This window comes from Triticum aestivum, chromosome 4A (assembly GCF_018294505.1).
Source record: "Triticum aestivum cultivar Chinese Spring chromosome 4A, IWGSC CS RefSeq v2.1, whole genome shotgun sequence".
In the NCBI taxonomy this organism is placed as follows: domain Eukaryota; kingdom Viridiplantae; phylum Streptophyta; class Magnoliopsida; order Poales; family Poaceae; genus Triticum; species Triticum aestivum.
In genome coordinates this window covers 281,280,205-281,299,399 of record NC_057803.1, presented here as the reverse complement: position 1 = coordinate 281,299,399, position 19,195 = coordinate 281,280,205, and positions in this window count along the sequence as shown.

Below are 19,195 nucleotides of genomic sequence, written 5' to 3'. Positions count from 1 at the left end.
GAGCGACAAATCCTAATCTCAATCTATGCCAACTCAACAAAGACCATCGGATACACCTGTAGAGCATCTTTATAGTCACCCAGTTATGTTGTGAGGTTTGATAGCACACTAAGTGTTCCTCTGGTATTCGGGAGTTGCATGATATCATAGTCATAGGAACATGTATAAGTTATGGAGAAAGCAATAGCAACAAACTAAACAATCATCATGCTAAGCTAATGGATGGGTCAAGTCAATCACATCATTCTATAATGATGTGATCTCGTTAATCAAATGACAACTCATGTCTATGGTTAGGAAATATAACCATCATTGATTCAACTAGCTAGTCAAGTAGAGGCATACTAGTGACACTCTGTTTGTCTATGTATTCACACATGTACTAAATTTCTGGTTAATACAATTCTAGCATGAATAATAAACATTTATCATGATATAAGGAAATATAAATAACAACTTTATTATTGCCTCTAGGGCATATTTCCTTCAGTCTCCCACTTGCACTAGAGTCAATAATCTAGATTACATTGTAATGATTCTAACACCTATGGAGTCTTGGTGCTGATCATGTTTTGCTCGTGAGAGAGGCTTAGTCAACGGATCTGCAACATTCAGATCCGTATGTATCTTGCAAATCTATATGTCTCCCTCCTTGACTTGCTCGCGGATGGAATTGAAGCGTCTTTTGATGTGCCATTTGGGCAGCGCCCAACGCCCAGCGCCTGGCGTGCCTCGCCGCCGCACCTGATGTCTGTGGTCGGGGGCCCACACGCCCTTCGCCCGTTACGCCCGATCCGCTTAGGCCCCATGGGCCATTGGACAGCGGGGCCCAGCCCCTGAGAACGTTTTGAAAAAATAAAGAATAATAAAAAAATGATAATAATAATAATATATCAATAAATTAATTAATTAATTAAATCAATTAAGTTAATTAGTTAATGTTTAATTAACCTAATTAACTAGTGTTAATTAACTAAATAGTAATTATATTAGTTAAACCCTAATTAGACTAAATAGTCAATGACATGTGGGACCCACACGTCAGTTTGACCCACTCAACGCTCTGTTGACTGCTGACGTCAAGCTGGTATCATAATGACGTCAGCATGCACTGTTCTGGATAATGTTGAATTAAATTAATTAAATAAATGCAAAAATTAATTTAAATCTTTTAAAAATCAATATAAAATAAACCGTAGCTCGGATGGAAAAACTTTGTACATGAAAGTTGCTCAGAACGACGAGACGAATCCGGATATGTAGCCCGTTCGTCCGGCACACATCCCTAGCATAGCGAACACGCAACTTTTCCCCTCTGATTCATCTGTCCGAAAACGCGAAACACCGGGGATAATTTCCCGGATGTTTTCCCCCTTCACCGGTATCACTTGTCCCTACGTTAGGCCACCCTAGCACAACGTATTGCCGCTTCTTGCTATGTGGTACATTTGATTGCTCTGTTATTTATTGTGTTCCCCCTCTGTTACTTATTTCCGGTAGACTCCGAGACCGCTGCCGATGTACGTGTGTTCGACTACATCATCGACGAACCCTTCTTGCCAGAGCAACCAGGCAGGCCCCCCCTTTGATCACCAGATATCGCCTACTGTTCTCTCTACTGCTTGCATTAGAGTAGTGTAGCATGTTACTGCTTTCCGTTAATCCTATTCTGATGCATAGCCTGTCATTGTTGCTACAACTGTTGATACCTTAGCTGCAATCCTAAATGCTTAGTATAGGATGCTAGATTATCATCAGTGGCCCTACATTCTTGTCCGTCTGCCATGCTATACTATCGGTTCGTGATCACTCGGGAGGTGATCACGGGTATATACATACATATATACATGCTATACAGGTGGTGACTAAAGTCGGGTCGGCTCGTTGAGTACCCGCAAGTGATTCCGATGTTGGGGGTTGAAGGGGCAGGCGGTTCCACCCAGGTAGTGGTGGGCCTAGGTTCCCGATGGCCCCCGACTGTTACTTTGAGGCGGAGCGACAGGGCAGGCGGAGACCACCTAGGTGAGAGGTGGGCTTGGCCCTGGTCGGCGTTCGCGGTTACTTCAAAATAACACACTTAACGAGATCTGGGTATTTGATCTGAGTCTGGCTACTGGCCTATATGCACTAACCAACTACGCGGGAATAGTTACGGGCACTTGACGTCGTGGTATCAGCCGAAGCCTTCGTGATGTCAGCGAATGAGCGGCGCGTGCCGGGTTGGACCGCGTAACGTAACTTCCTTTGTAATGGAGGTTGCTAGGTCTGCTCTCCGGCCGCCCATGCAACATGCGGGCGTGCAATGGGTGATGGGCCCAGACCCCTGCGCGCATAGGATTTAGACCGGTGTGCTGACCTCTCTGTTGTGCCTAGGTGGGGCTGCGACGTGTTGATCTTCCAAGGCCGGGCATGACCCAGAAAAGTGTGTCCGGATAAAGGGGATCGGGCGTGTTGGGAAATGTGGTGCACCCCTGCAGGGAAGTTAATCTATTCGAATAGTCGTGATCTTCAGTAACAGGACGACTTGGAGTTGTACCTTGACCTTACGACAACTAGAACCGGATACTTAATAAAACACGCCCTTCCAAGTGCCAGATACAACCGGTGATCGCTCTCTCACAGGGCGACGAGGGGAGGATCATCGGTTAGGATTATGCTATGCGATGATACTTGGTGAACTTACCATCTACTCTCTCCTCATGCTGCAAGATGGAGGTTATCAGAAGCGTAGTCTTCGATAGGACTAGCTATCCCCCTCTTATTCCGGCATTCTGCAGATCAGTCCACATATGCTATCCCTTTTCCATTTGATACCAATGCATGCATATGTAGAGTAGCTCCTTGCTTGCGAGTACTTTGGATGAGTACTCATGGTTGCTTTGCTCCCCCTTTTCCCCCTTTCTATACCCGATTATTGCGACCAGACGATGGAGTCCAGGAGCCAGACGCCATTGTCGATGAAGACTGCTACTACTCGGGAGGTGCCTACTACTACGTGCAGGCCGCTGACGATGACCATGAGTAGTTTAGGAGGATCCCATGCAGGAGGCATGTGCCTCTTTTGATTTGTATCCCAGTTTGTGCTAGCCTTCTTAAGGCAAACTTGTTTAACTTATGTCTGTACTCAGATATTGTTGCTTCCGCTGAATCGTCTATGATTGACCTCTTGTATTCGAGTCCTCGAGGCCCCTGGCTTGTAATATGATGCTTGTATGACTTATTTTATTTGTAGAGTTGTGTTGTGATATCTTCCCGTGAGTCCCTGATCTTGATCGTACACGTTTGCGTGTATGATTAGTGTATGGTCAAATCGGGGGCGTCACACCTTTTTCTCCGCCAAATACTTGGGGCAGTTCCGCTTCCAGTGACCATTCCCTTTGCAGTAGAAGCACTCAGTCTCATGCTTAGGTCCAGACTTGGGTTTCTTCATTTGAGCAGCAACTGGCTTGCTATTATTCTTGAAGTTCCCCTTCTGCCCTTTACCCTTTTTCTTGAAACTTGTGGTCTTGTTGACCATCAACACTGTTGGGGAACGTAGCAGAAATTCAAAATTTTCCTACATGTCACCAAGATCTATCTATGGAGAGACTAGCAACAAGGGGAAGGAGAGTGCATCTACATACCCTTGTAGATCGCTAAGCGGAAGCGTTCAAGAGAACGGGGTTGATGGAGTCGTACTCGTCGTGATTCAAATCACCGATGATCCTAGCGCCGAACGGACGGCACCTCTGCGTTCAACACACGTACGAAGCAGCGACGTCTCCTCCTTATTGATCCAGCAAGGCGGGAGGAGAGGTTAATGGAGATCCAGCAGCACAACGGCGTGGTGGTGGAAGTAGCGGGATTCCAACAGGGCTTCGCTAAGCGCTGCGGGAGGAGGGAGATGTGTCCCGGGAGGGAGAGGGAGGCACCAGGCCTTAGATTAGTTTGCCCTCCCTTCCCCCCACTATATATAGGGCCAAGGGAGAGGGGGGGCGCAGCCTTGGCCCTTCCTCCAAGGAAGGGTGCGGCCAAGGGAGGAGTCCCTCCTCCCCAAGGCACCTCGGAGGTGCCTTCCCCCTTTAGGACTCTTCCTTTCCCTCTTCTCTTGGCGCATGGGCCTCTTGGGGCTGGTGCCCTTGGCCCATATAGGCCAAGGCGCACCCCCTACATCCCATGTGCCCCCCCGGGGCAGGTGGCCCCACCCGGTGGACCCCCGGGACCCTTCCGGTGGTCCCGGTACAATACCGGTGACCCCGAAACTTGTCCTGATGGCCGAAATAGCACTTCCTATATATAATTCTTTACCTCCGGACCATTCCGGAACTCCTCGTGACGTCCTCATCCGGGACTCCGAACAACTTTCGGGTTACCGCATACTAATATCTCTATAACCCTAGCGTCACCGAACCTTAAGTGTGTAGACCCTACGGGTTCGGGAAGCATGCAGACATGACCGAGACGTTCTCCGGTCAATAACCAACAGCGGGATCTGGATACCCATGTTGGCTCCCACATGTTCCACGATGATCTCATCGGATGAACCACGATGTCAAGGACTTAATCAATCCCGTATACAATTCCCTTTGTCTAGCGGTATTGTACTTGCCCGAGATTCGATCGTCGGTATCCCTATACCTTGTTCAATCTCGTTACCGGCAAGTCTCTTTACTCGTTCCGTAACACATCATCCCGTGATCAACTCCTTGATCACATTGTGCACATTATGATGATGTCCTACCGAGTGGGCCCAGAGATACCTCTCCGCTTACACGGAGTGACAAATCCCAGTCTCGATTCGTGCCAACCCAACAGACACTTTCGGAGATACCTGTAGTGCACCTTTATAGCCACCCAGTTACGTTGTGACGTTTGGTACACCCAAAGCATTCCTACAGTATCCGGGAGTTACACAATCTCATGGTCTAAGGAAATGATACTTGACATTAGAAAAGCTTTAGGATACGAACTACACGATCTTTGTGCTAGGCTTAGGATTGGGTCTTGTCCATCACATCATTCTCCTAATGATGTGATCCCGTTATCAATGACATCCAATGTCCATGGTCAGGAAACCATAACCATCTATTGATCAACGAGCCAGTCAACTAGAGGCTTACTAGGGACATTGTGTTGTCTATGTATCCACACATGTATCTGAGTTTCCTATCAATACAATTCTAGCATGGATAATAAACGATTATCATGAACAAGGAAATATAATAATAATCAATTTATTATTGCCTCTAGGGCATATTTCCAACAGTCTCCCACTTGCACTAGAGTCAATAATCTAGTTCACATCAATATGTGATTAACACTCAAGGTCACATCCCCATGTGACTAACACCCAAAGAGTTATGGGTTTGATCATGTTGCTTGTAAGAGAGGTTTTAGTCAACGGGTCTGAACCTTTCAGATCCGTGTGTGCTTTACAAATCTTTATGTCATCTCCTAGATGCAGCTACCACGCTCTATTTGGAGCCATTTCAAATAATTGTTCTACTTGGAGTTATTCTAAATTGTTGCTCCATTATACGTATCCGGTATCTCTACTCAGAGCTATCCGGATAGGTGTTAAGCTTGCATCGTCGTAACTCTTTACGTCGAACTCTTTATCACCTCCATAACCGAGAAAATTCCTTAGTCCACTAGTTACTAAGGATAACTTTGACCGTTGTACTGTGATCCATTCTTGGATCACTCTTGTACCCCTTGACTGACTCATGGCAAGGCACACTTTAGGTGCGGTACACAGCATAGCATACTGTAGAGCCTATGTCTTAAGCATAGGGGACGACCTTCGTCCTTTCTCTCTATTCTGCCGTGGTCGAGCTTTAAGTCTTAACTTCATACCTTACAACTCAGGCAAGAACTCCTTCTTTGACTGATCCATCTTGAACACCTTCAAGATCATGTCAAGGAATGTGCTCATTTGAAAGTACCATTAAGCGTTTTGATCTATCCTTATAGATCTTGATGCTCAATGCTCAAGTAGCTTAATCCAGGCTTTCCATTGAAAAACACTTTCCAAATAACCCTATATGCTTTCCAGAAATTCTACGTCATTTCTGATCAACAATATGTCAACAACATATATTCATCAGAAATTCTATAGTGCTCCCACTCACTTCTTTGGAAATACAAGTTTCTCATAAACTTTGTATACACCCAAAATCTTTGATCATCATCAAAGCATACATTCCAACTCCGAGATGCTTACTCCAGTCCTTAGAAGGATTGCTGGAGCTTTGCATACTTATTAGCATCTTTCAGGATTGACAAAACCTTCCGGTTGTATCACATACAACCTTTCCTCAAGAAAATCGTCGAGGAAACAATGTTTTGACATCCTATCTGCAAGATTTCATAAATAATGCAGTAATCGCTAATATAATTCCAACAAACTCTTAGCATCGCTACGAGTGAGAAAGTCTCACCGTAGTCAACTCCTTGAACTTGTCGGGAAACATCTTAACGACAAGTCGAGCTTTCTCAATGGTGACACTTACCATCATTGTCTGTCTTCCTTTTAAAATCCATCTGTACTCAACAGCCTTACGACCATCAAGTAGTTCTTCCAAAGTCTACACTTTGTTTTCATATATGGATCCTCTCTCGGATTATATGGCCTCGAGCCATTTATCGGAATCCGGGCCCACCATCACTTCTCCATAGCTCGTAGGTTCATTGTTGTCTAGCAACATGACTTCCAAGACAGGATCACGTACCACTCTGAAGAAGTGTGCATCCTTGTCATCCCACGAGGTTTGGCAGTGACTTGATCTGAAGTTTCATGATCACTATCATAAGCTTCCACTTCAATTGGTGTAGGTGCCACAGGAACAACTCCCTGTGCCCTGCCACACACTAGTTGAAGAGATGGTTCAATAACCTCATCAAGTCTCCACCATTCCCCACTCAATTCTTTCGAGAGAAACTTTTCCTCGAGAAAGGACCCGATTCTTGAAACAATCCCTTATTGCTTTCGGATCTGAGACAGGAGGTATACCCAACTGTTTTGGGTGTCCTATGAAGATGCATTTATCCGCTTTGGGTTCGAGCTTATCAGCCTGAAACTTTTCACATAAGCGTCGCAGCCCCAAACTTTTAAGAAATGACAGCTTAGGTTTCTCTAAACCATAGTTCATACGGTGTCATCTCATCGAATTACGTGGTGCCCTATTTAAAGTGAATGTGGTTGTCTCTAATGCCTAACCCATAAACTATCGTGGTAATTCGATAAGAGACATCATGGTATGCATCATATCCAATAGGGTGCAGTTATGATGTTCGGACACACCATCACACTATGGTGTTCCAGGCTGTATTAGTTGTGAAACAATTTCCACAATGTCTTAATTCTGTGCCAAACTCGTAATTCAGATATTCATCTCTATGATCATATCATAGATCTTCTATCCTCTTGTCACGACGATCTTTCAACTTCACCCTGAAATTACTTGAACCTTTCAATAATTCAGACTCGTGATTCATCAAGTAAATATACTCAACATCTACTCAAATCATCTGTGAAGTAAGAACATAACGATATCCACTACATGCCTCAGCACTCATTGGACTGCACACATCAAAATGTATTACTTCCAACAAGTTGCTTTCTAGTTCCATTTTACTGAAAACGAGGCTTTCAGTCATCTTGCCCATGTGGCATGATTTGCATGTCTCAAGTGATTCAAAATCAAGTGAGTCAAAACGGTCCATTTGCATGGAGTTTCTTCATGCATATACACCAATAGACATGGTTCGCATGTCTCAAACTTTTCAAAAACGAGTGAGCCCAAAGATCCATCAACATGGAGCTTCTTCATGCGTTTTATACCGATATGACTTACGTGGCAGTGCCACAAGTAGGTGGTACTATCACTACTATCTTTTGGCATGAACATGTGTATCACTACGATCGAGATTCAATAAACCATTCATTTTAGGTGTAAGACCATTGAAGGTATTATTCAAATAAACAGAGTAACCATTATTCTCCTTAAATGAATAACCGTATTGCGATAGACATAATCCAATCATGTCTATGCTCAACGCAAACACCAATCTCGATGGTAGAGGGAGCGTACGATATTTGATCAACCTTGAAAATACTTCCAACACATATCGTCATCTCACCTTTAGCTAGTCTCCGTTTATTCCGTAGCTTTTATTTCGAGTTACTAACACTTAGCAACCGAACCGGTATCTAATACCCTGGTGCTACTAGGAGTACTAGTAAAGTACACATCAACACAATGTATATCCAATATACTTCTATCGACCTTGCCAGCCTTCTCATCTACCAAGTATCTAGGGTAATTCTGCTCCAGTGGCTGTTCCCCTTATTACAGAAGCACTTAGTCTCGGGTTTGGGTTCAACCTTGGGTTTCTTCACTAGAGCAGCAGCTGAATTGCCGTTTCATGAAGTATCCCTTCGTGCCCTTGCCCTTCTTGAAACTAGTGGTTTCACCAACCATCAACAATTGATGCTCCTTCTTGATTTCTACTTTTGTGGTGTCAAACATCGCGAATATCTCAAGGATCATCATATATGTCCCTGATATATTATAGTTCATCATGAAGCTCTAGCAGCTTGGTGGTAATGACTTCGGAGAACCATCACTATTTCATCTGGAAGATCAACCCCCACTCGATTCAAGCGATTGTTGTACTCAGACAATCTGAGCACAAGCACAACAATTGAGCTTTTCTCCTTAGTTTGTAGGCTAAGAAAATCGTCGGAGGTCTTATACCTCTTGACGTGGGCACGAGCCTGAAATTCCAATTTCAGCCCTCGAAACATCTCATATGTTTCGTGACGTTTCAAAACCGTCTTCGGTGCCTCAACTCTAAACTGTTTAACTGAACTATCACGTAGTTATCAAAACGTGTATGTCAGATGTTCGCAACATCCACAGACAACGTTCGAGGTTCAGCACACTGAGCGGTGCATTAAGGACATAAGCCTTCTAAGAAGCAATGAGGACAATCCTCAGTTTACGGACCTAGTCCGCATAATTGCTACTATCAACTTTCAACTAATTTTTCTCTAGGAACATATCTAAACAGTAGAACTAAAGCGCGAGCTACGACATAATTTGCGAAGCCCCTTTTTGACTATGTTCAGGATAATTAAGTTCATCTTATGAACTCCCACTCAGATAGACATCCCTCTAGTCGTCTAAGTGATTACATGATCCGAGTCAACTAGGCCGTGTCCGATCATCACGTGAGACGGACTAGTCATCATCGGTGAACATCTTCATGTTGATCGTATCTACCATACGACTCATGCTCGACCTTTCGGTCTCTTGTGTTCCGAGGCCATGTCTGTACATGCTAGGCTCGTCAAGTCAACCTAAGTGTTTTGCGTGTGTAAATCTGTCTTACACCCGTTGTATGTGAACGTAAGAATCTATCACACCCGATCATCACGTGGTGCTTCGAAACGACGAACTGTTGCAACGGTGCACAGTTAGGGGGAACACTTTCTTGAAATTATTATGAGGGATCATCTTATTTACTACCGTCGTTCTAAGTAAACAAGATGCATAAACATGATAAACATCACATGCAATCAAATAGTGACATGATATGGCCAATATCATATTGCTCCTTTTGATCTCCATCTTCGGGGCTCCGTGATCATCTTGTCACTGGATGACACCATGATCTCCATCATCATGATCTCCATCATCGTGTCTTCTTGAAGTTGTCTCGTCAACTATTACTTCTACTACTACAGCTAACGGTTAGCAATAAAGTAAAGTAATTACATGACGTTTATGTTGACATGTAGGTCATAAATAAATTAAGACAACTCCTATGGCTCCTGCCGGTTGTCATACTCATCGACATGCAAGTCGTGATTCCTATTACAAGAACATGATCAATCTCATACATCACATATATCATTCATCACATCCTTTTGGCCATATCACATCACATAGCATACCCTGCAAAAACAAGTTAGACGTCCTCTAATTGTTGTTTGCATGTTTTACGTGGCTGCTATGGGTTTCTAGCAAGAACATTTCTTACCTATGCAAAAACCACAACGTGATATGCCAATTGCTATTTGCCCTTCATAAGGACCCTTTTCATCGAATCCGATCCGACTAAAGTGGGAGAGACAGACACCCGCTAGCCACCTAATGCAACTAGTGCATGTCAGTCGGTGGAACCGGTCTCACGTAAGCATACGTGTAAGGTTGGTCCGGGCCGCTTCATCCCACAATACCGTCGAATCAAGATAAGACTAGTAACGGCAAGCATATTGAACAAAATCAACGCCCACAACTTCTTTGTGTTCTACTCGTGCATAGAATCTACGCATAGACCTAGCTCATGATGCCACTGTTGGGGAACGTAGCAGAAATTCAAAATTTTCCTACGTGTCACCAAGATCTATCTATGGAGAGACTAGCAACGAGGGGAAGGAGAGTGCATCTACATACCCTTGTAGATTGCTAAGCGGAAGCGTTCAAGAGAACAGGGTTGATGGAGTCGTACTCGTCGTGATTCAAATCACCGATGATCCTAGCGCCGAGCGGACGGCACCTCCGCGTTCAACACATGTACAGAGCAGCAATGTCTCCTCCTTCTTGATCCAGCAAGGGGGGAGGAGAGGTTAATGGAGATCCAGCAGCACGACGGCGTGGTGGTGTAAGTAGCGGGATTCCAACAGGGCTTCGCTAAGCGCTGCGGGAGGAGCGAGATGTGTCAGGGGAGGGAGAGGGAGGCGCCAGGCCTTAGATTAGTTTTCCCTCCCTTCCCCCCACTATATATAGGGCCAAGGGAGAGGGGGGCGCAGCCTTGGCCCTTCCTCCAAGGAAGGGTGCGGCCAAGGGAGGAGTCCCTCCTCCCCAAGGCACCTCGGAGGTGCCTTCCCCCTTTAGGACTCTTCCTTTCCCTCTTCTCTTGGCGCATGGGCCTCTTGGGGCTGGTGCCCTTGGCCCATATAGGCCAAGGCGCACCCCCTACAGCCCATGTGCCCCCCGGGGCAGGTGGCCCCACCCGGTGGACCCCCCTCAACCACTAGGAAAGGGGATTGCTTACTCTCAGCCACGTTTTCGCTTATGCTTAGTCAAGTGAGGATTCCATGGACCCTTCTGGTGGTCCCGGTACAATACCGGTGACCCCGAAACTTGTCCCGATGGCCGAAATAGCACTTCATATATATAATTCTTTACCTCCGGACCATTCTGGAACTCCTCGTGACATCCGGGATCTCATCCGGGACTTCGAACAACTTTCGGGTTACCGCGTACTAATATCTCTATAACCCTAGCGTCACCGAACCTTAAGTGTGTAGACCCTACGGGTTCGGGAAGCATGCAGACATGACCGAGACGTTCTCTGGTCAATAACCAACAGCGGGATGTGGATACCCATGTTGGCTCCCACATGTTCCACGATGATCTCATCGGATGAACCACGATGTCAAGGACTTAATCAATCCCGTATACAATTCCCTTTGTCTAGCGGTATTGTACTTGCCCGAGATTCGATCATCGGTATCCCTATACCTTGTTCAATCTCGTTACCGGCAAGTCTCTTTACTCGTTCCATAACACATCATCCCGTGATCAACTCCTTGATCACATTGTGCACATTATGATGATGTCCTACCGAGTGGGCCCAGAGATACCTCTCCGCTTACACGAAGTGACAAATCCCAGTCTCGATTCGTGCCAACCCAACAAACACTTTCGGAGATACCTGTAGTGCACCTTTATAGTCACCCAGTTAAGTTGTGACGTTTGGTACACCCAAAGCATTCCTACGGTATCCGGGAGTTACACAATCTCATGGTCTAAGGAAATGATACTTGACATTAGAAAAGCTTTAGCATACGAACTACACGATCTTTGTGCTAGGCTTAGGATTGGGTCTTGTCCATCACATCATTCTCCTAATGATGTGATCCCGTTATCAATGACATCCAATGTCCATGGTCAGGAAACCATAACCATCTATTGATCAACGAGCCAGTCAACTAGAGGCTTACTAGGGACATTGTGTTGTCTATGTATCCACACATGTATCTGAGTTCCTATCAATACAATTCTTGCATGGATAATAAACGATTATCATGAACAAGGAAATATAATAATAATCAATTTATTATTGCCTCTAGGGCATATTTCCAACAAACACTTGATGCTCCTTCTTGATTTCTACCTTCGCAACCTTTAGCATTGCGAAGAGCTCAGGAATCGTCTTATCCATCCCTTGCATATTATAGTTCATCATGAAGCTCTTGTAGCTTGGTGGCAGTGATTGAAGAACTCTGTCAATGACACTATCATCAGGAAGATTAACTCCCAGTTGAGTCAAGTGGTTGTGGTACCCAGACATTCTGAGTATATGTTCACTGACAGAACTATTCTCCTCCATTTTGCAGCTGTAGAACTTATTGGAGACTTCATATCTCTCAATCCGGGCATTTGCTTGAAATATTAACTTCAACTCCTAGAACATCTCATATGCTCCATGACGTTCAAAACTTCATTGAAGTCCCGGTTCTAAGCCATAAAGCATGGCATACTGAACTATCGAGTAGTCATCAGCTTTGCTCTGCCAGGTGTTCACAACATCTGGCGTTGCTCCTGCAGCGGGTTTGTCACCTAGCGGTGCTTACAGGATGTAATTCTTCTGTGCAACAATGATGATAATCCTCAAGTTACGGACCCAGTCCGTGTAATTGCTACCATCATCTTTCAACTTAGATTTCTCTAGGAACGCATTAAAATTCAACGGAACAACAGCAGGGGCCATCTATCTACAACAACATAGACATGCAAAATACTATCATGTACTAAGTTCATGATAAATTAAAGTTCAATTAATCAAATTACTTAAGAACTCCCACTTAGATAGACATCCCTCTAATCATCTAAGTGATCACGTGACCCATATCAACTAAACCATGTCCGATCATCATGTGAGATGGAGTAGTTTTCAATGCTGAACATCACTATGTTGATCATATCTACTATATGATTCACGCTCAAGCTTTCGGTCTCAGTGTTCCGAGGCCATATCTGCATATGCTAGGCTCATCAAGTTTAACCCAAGTATTCTGCATGTGCAAAACTGGCTTGCACCTGTTGTATGTGAACGTAGAGCTTATCACACCCGATCATCATGTGGTGTCTCGGTACGACGAACTGTAGCAACAGTGCATACTCAGGGAGAACACTTATACCTTGAAATTTAGTGAGATATCATCTTATAATGCTACCGCCGGACTAAGCAAAATAAGATGAATAAAGGATAAACATCACATGCAATTAATATAAGTGATATGATATGGCCATCATCATCTTGTGCATTTGATCTCCATCTCCAAAGCACCGTCATGATCACCATCGTCACCGGCTTGACACCTTGATCTCATCGAAGCATCGTTGTCGTCTCGCCAACTATTGCTTCTACGACTATCGCTAAGCAATTACATGGCGATTGCATTTCATACAATAAAGCGACAACCATATGGCTCCTCCCAGTTGCCGATAACCGTGTTACAAAACATGATCATCTCATACAATAAAATTTAGCATCATGTCTTGACCATATCACATCACAACATGCCCTACAAAAACAAGTTAGACGTCCTCTACTTTGTTGTTGCAAGTTTTACGTGGCTGCTACGAATTGAGCAAGAACCGTTCTTACCTACGCATCAAAAACCACAATGCGGTATAGTGATTGCTTTTTGATCTTCAGAAAGAACCCTGTTCATTGAATCCAATTCAACTAAAGTTGGAGAAACTGACACCCACCAGCCACCTGTGTGCGAAGCACGTCGGTAGAACCAGTCTCGCGTAAGCGTACGCGTAATGTCGGTCTGGGCCGCTTCATCCAACAATACCGCTGAATCAAGAATCAACTAGTGACGACAAGCAATATGTATATACCCACGTCCACAACTCATTTGTGTTCTACTCGTGCATATAACATCTACGCATAGACCTGGCTCAGATGCCACTGTTGGGGAACATGGTAATTTCAAAAAATTCCTACGCACATACAAGATCTATCATGGTGATGCATAGCAATGAGAGGGGAAGAGTGTTGTCCACGTACCCTCGTAGACCGTAAGCGAAAGTGTTATGACAACGCGATTGATGTAGTCATACGTCTTCACGATAAGACCGATCCTAGTACCGAAAGTACGGCACCTCCGCGATCTGCACACATTCGGCTCGATGACGTCCCACGAACTCTCGATCCAGCTGAGTGTCGAGGGAGAGCTTGGTCAGCACAACAGCGTGATGATGGTGATGATGAAGCTACCAGTGCAGGTATTCGCCTAAGCACTACGACGATATGACCGAGGTGGATTATGGTGGAAGGGGCACCGCACACAGCTAAGGGATCAATGATCAACTTGTGTGTTCTAGGGTGCCCCTGCCCCCTTATATAAAGGAGCAAGGGGGAGGCCGGCCAGCCCTTGGGGCGCACCAAGGAGGGGGGAGTCCTCCTCCTAGTAGGAGTAGGACTCCCCCTTTCCTAGTCCAACTAGGAGGAGGAAGGGGGGAGGAAGGAGAGGAGAAGGGAGAAGAAAAGGGGGGCGCTGCCCCCCTTCCCTAGTCCAACTCGGATTAGAGGGGGAGGGGCGTGCGTCCCTACCTTGGCCGGCCCTCTCTCTCTCCACTAAGGCCCATGTGGCCCATTAGTTCCCCGGGGGGTTCCGGTAACCCCCCGACACTCCGGTTTTCTCTGAAATCACCCGGAACACTTCCGTTATCCGAATATAGCCATCCAATATATCAATCCTTATGTCTCGACCATTTTGAGACTCCTCGTCATGTCCGTGATCACATCCGGGACTCTGAACTATCTTCGGTACATCAAAACACATAAACTCATAATACCGATCGTCACCGAACGTTAAGAGTGTGGATCCTACGGGTTCGAGAACTATGTAGACATGACCGAGACACGTCTCCGGTCAATAACCAATAGCGGAACCTGGATGTTCATATTGGCTCCCACATATTCTACGAAGATCTTTATTGGTCAAATCGCATAACGATATACGTTGTTCCCTTTGTCATTGGTATGTTACTTGCCCGAGATTCGATCGTCGGTATTTCAATACCTAGTTCAATCTCGTTACCGGCAAGTCTCTTTACTCGTTCAATAATGCATTATCCCATAACTAACTCATTATTCACATTGCTTGCAAGGCTTATAGTGATGTGCATTACCGAGAGGACCTAGAGATACCTCTCCGATACTCGGAGCGACAAATCCTAATCTCGATCTATGCCAACTCAACAAACACCATCTGGGACACCTATAGAGCATCTTTATAGTCACCTAGTTACATTGTGACGTTTGATAGCACACTAAGTGTTCCTCCGATATTCGGGAGTTGCATGATCTCATAGTCATAGGAACATGTATAAGTTATGGAGAAAGCAATAGCAACAAACTAAATGATCATCGTGCTAAGCTAACGGAGGGGTCAAGTCAATCACATCATTCTCTAATAATGTGATCTCGTTAATCAAATGAAAACTCATGTCTATGGTTAGGAAACATAACCATCATTGATTCAACGAGCTAGTCAAGTAGAAGCGTACTAGTGACACTCTGTTTGTCTATGTATTCACACATGTACTAAGTTTCTGGTTAATACAATTCTAGCATGAATAATAAACATTTATCATGATATAAGGAAATATAAATAACAACTTTATTATTGCCTCTAGGGTATATTTCCTTCAAACCCTTCACCTATTAACTGCAAAAACTCAGAAAAATCTTTCAAGATGCGTAAAGCAGGGTCAGTTCCAATATTAAGATCATGACGAAGATTTTTCATCTCCTTATCTCTAAAGAAGGATTTAATACTATCATAACCAGGATCAATCTTTGTCTTCTCTTTTGAATAGAAGTACCAACTCTCAGCATTGTGCCGAATTCTGTCAAGCAAACTCCAGGCTTGTGAAATCTCGGTTCCCATAAAAGAAACTTGAGAAGCAATATCTAATGCATGTTTACTTATATAGTTTTCTTTGAGGATAAAAATAAGCATCGAACACAGATGATAACTTCCAATTACTCAAGGTACTTGCAAGCTGCTACAATAGCCATTAGGCAGCTTCCTTTTTAAGAGTATAAGGAAACAATTTCGCCTTTATCTCTTCATTAGTCAAATCCTGCAACTAAAAGGTGCCAGTCGCAAATTCAAATTCTTTAATATGTTTATAAGGACTTTCAGTTCCATCACCTCAGAATGTGTTCTTTTTAATCATTTCAAGTAACCGAGGATTTATCAAATACTTTATCGGATAGGTCAGGACCGATAGATATGAAGTTCTCTCCTTGAACTGGTCCCGATACTAGTTTCACACCTACCTGGAATTTTTTTCTTGAAGGACCATTGTTGCTTGCAACCTACAAAAACCACAAAATAATTCAAGACTTGAGACAAATCCCAAAAGCGCTCAGCTCCCCGGCAAACGGCGCTAGAAAAATCTTGATAGCCTACAAGTGCACAGGATTTAGTTGTAGCCTTTTCAAAGTAAGAGTATCGATCCCACATGGAGCACATGAATTAGACTTTTGCCTCTTGTAATGAATTATTATTTGTGCCTGCAAATAATAATAGACTCCAAACAGAGTGAGGGCAAAGATAAATTGTGATTGAATTGTGAAGCAAGCTTTTAAAGTAAATAACATAAAAGTAATAAGAAAACATTAGCTTGAGTAACTGATGGAATAGCAGAGGAGTAAGGCGTTCTCAGGGAGTCTGGAATCCCCAATGGTATGTTTCTAAAGCATACTATGTATGGGCATAGTATGGTATGGATACTTGAGCCACTCTTGATGGTTATGCTGGGCAGAGCCGGGTACAGAACACGTTCTACTCGAAGTAGACTTCGTGCCACGCATGCGACCACCATAGTCTCCCCTATAGGGTTACAACTAATATAATTAATGGTTTACCAAGTGGACATGACCTCTCTAAGGGTTCTCCTTAATTCCCCTATTAATTATAATTGTTAGGAGTAAAGGCTTTTACTGTCATGTCGAATTACCTTCATGTCGCCCAGCCGGGTACATAACACGTTCTAGTTGAAGTACACTTCATGCCGCGCAAGCCACCACCATAGTCTCCCCTATAGGGTTAAAACTATGATAATTAATGGTTTACCCATGTAACACCCACAATGCGGCTATATCTCCCATGTGTCGGGGCACGACTTAGAGGCATAGCCGCATGGTAGGTTTGTCGCAAGAGGGGTAATCTTCACACAAACCCATGTACTGAAATAAGAAAGGGATAAAGAGTTGGCTTACAATCGCCACTTCACACAAATACAAGTTAAACATACATCATCCAGAATACAATCAAGGTCTGACTACGGAACCAAAATAAAAGAAGACAACCACAATTGCTAGATCCCCGATCGTCCCAACTGGGCTCCACTACTGATCAACCGGAAAAGACACAACACAACAAGCAAGATCTTCATCGAGCTCCCACTTGAGCTCAGTTGCGTCATCTGCACTGGTATCATCGGCACCTGCAACTGCTTGGAAGTATCTGTGATCCACGAGGACTCAGCAATCTCACACCCACGAGATCAAGACTATTTAAACTTATGGGTAGGAAAGGGTAGTGAGGTGGAGCTGCAGCAAGCACTAAGCATATCTGGTGGCTAACATACGCAAATAAGAGCAAGAAGAGAAGCAACGCAACGGTCGAGAAGCTAGAAGTGATCAAGAAGTGATCCTGAAACTACTTACGCACAACCATAACACAAGAACCGTGTTCACTTCCCGGACTCCGCCGAGAAGAGACCATCACGGCTACACACGCGGTTGATGCATTTTAATTAAGGTAAGTGTCAAGTTTTCTACAACCGGATATTAACAAATTCCCATCTGCCTCATAACCGCGGGAACGGCTTTCAAAAGTTCAAACCCTGCAGGGGTGTCCCAACTTAGCCCATCACAAGCTCTCACGGTCAACGAAGGATATTCCTTCTCCCAGGAAGACCCGATCAGACTCGGAATCCCAGTTACAAGACATTTTGACAATGGTAAAACAAGACCAGCAAAGCCACCCGATGTGCCGACAATCCCGATAGGAGTCGCACATATCTCGTTCTCAGGGTAACACCGGATGAGACAGGCTACGAGTAAAACCAGCCCTCGAGTTTCCCTAAGGTGGCCCCGCAGGCGGCTCGGTTCGGACCAACACTTAGAGAAGCACTGGCCCGGGGGGTTAAAATAAGGATGAACCTTGGGTTGGCCGACCCAAGGGAAGGGTAATAGGTTGTTAGGCAAATGTAAAACCAAGGTTGGGCCTTGCTGGAGGAGTTTTATTCAAAGCGAACTGTCAAGGGGTTCCCATAACACCCAACCGCGTTAGGAACGCAAAATCAAGGAACATAACACCGGTATGATGGAAACTAGGGTGGCAAGAGTGGAACAAAACACCAGGCATAAGGCCGAGCCTTCCACCCTTTTCTAAGTATATAGATGCATTAATTAAAATAATATATATTGTGATACCCAACAATATCCATGTCCCAACATGGAACAAACTTCATCTTCACTTGCAACTAGCAACACTATAAGAGGGGCTAAGCAAAAGCGGTAACATAGCCAAACAATGGTTTGCTAGGAAGGTGGGTTAGAGGCTTGACATGGAAATATGGGAGGCATCATAAACAAGTGGTAGGTAGCGCGACATAGCGATAGAGCGAACAACTAGCAAGCAAAGATAGAAGTGATTTCAAGGGTATGGTCATCTTGCCTGAGATCCCGCAAGGAAGAAGAACGAGTCCATGAAGAAGGCAAACGGACGTAGTCGAACGGATCCTCACAAACGCGACGTTATCGGAACTAACCCGAAGAAGCAACACCGGAAAGAAGCAAACAACATAGTAAACAACCACCACATAAACATGGCATGATGCACAATCAAGTATGATGCATGTCCGGTTTAATGAAGCATGGCATGGCAAAGTGCACAAGCAATCCTACAAATTAAATGGAGCTCAATATGCAACTCCGTTGCATATTGACGAAACACCACGACAATTATTTAGTTTGATCTCGTTTATGTACTCAACAATATTAAATGTTGGTTAGCATGGCAAGAAGTGAAGCATATGAAAACTACCTATCTAGGCAAGTTTAAATGAGGCCGGAACAACAAGCAACAAGTTCGGAAACTCCT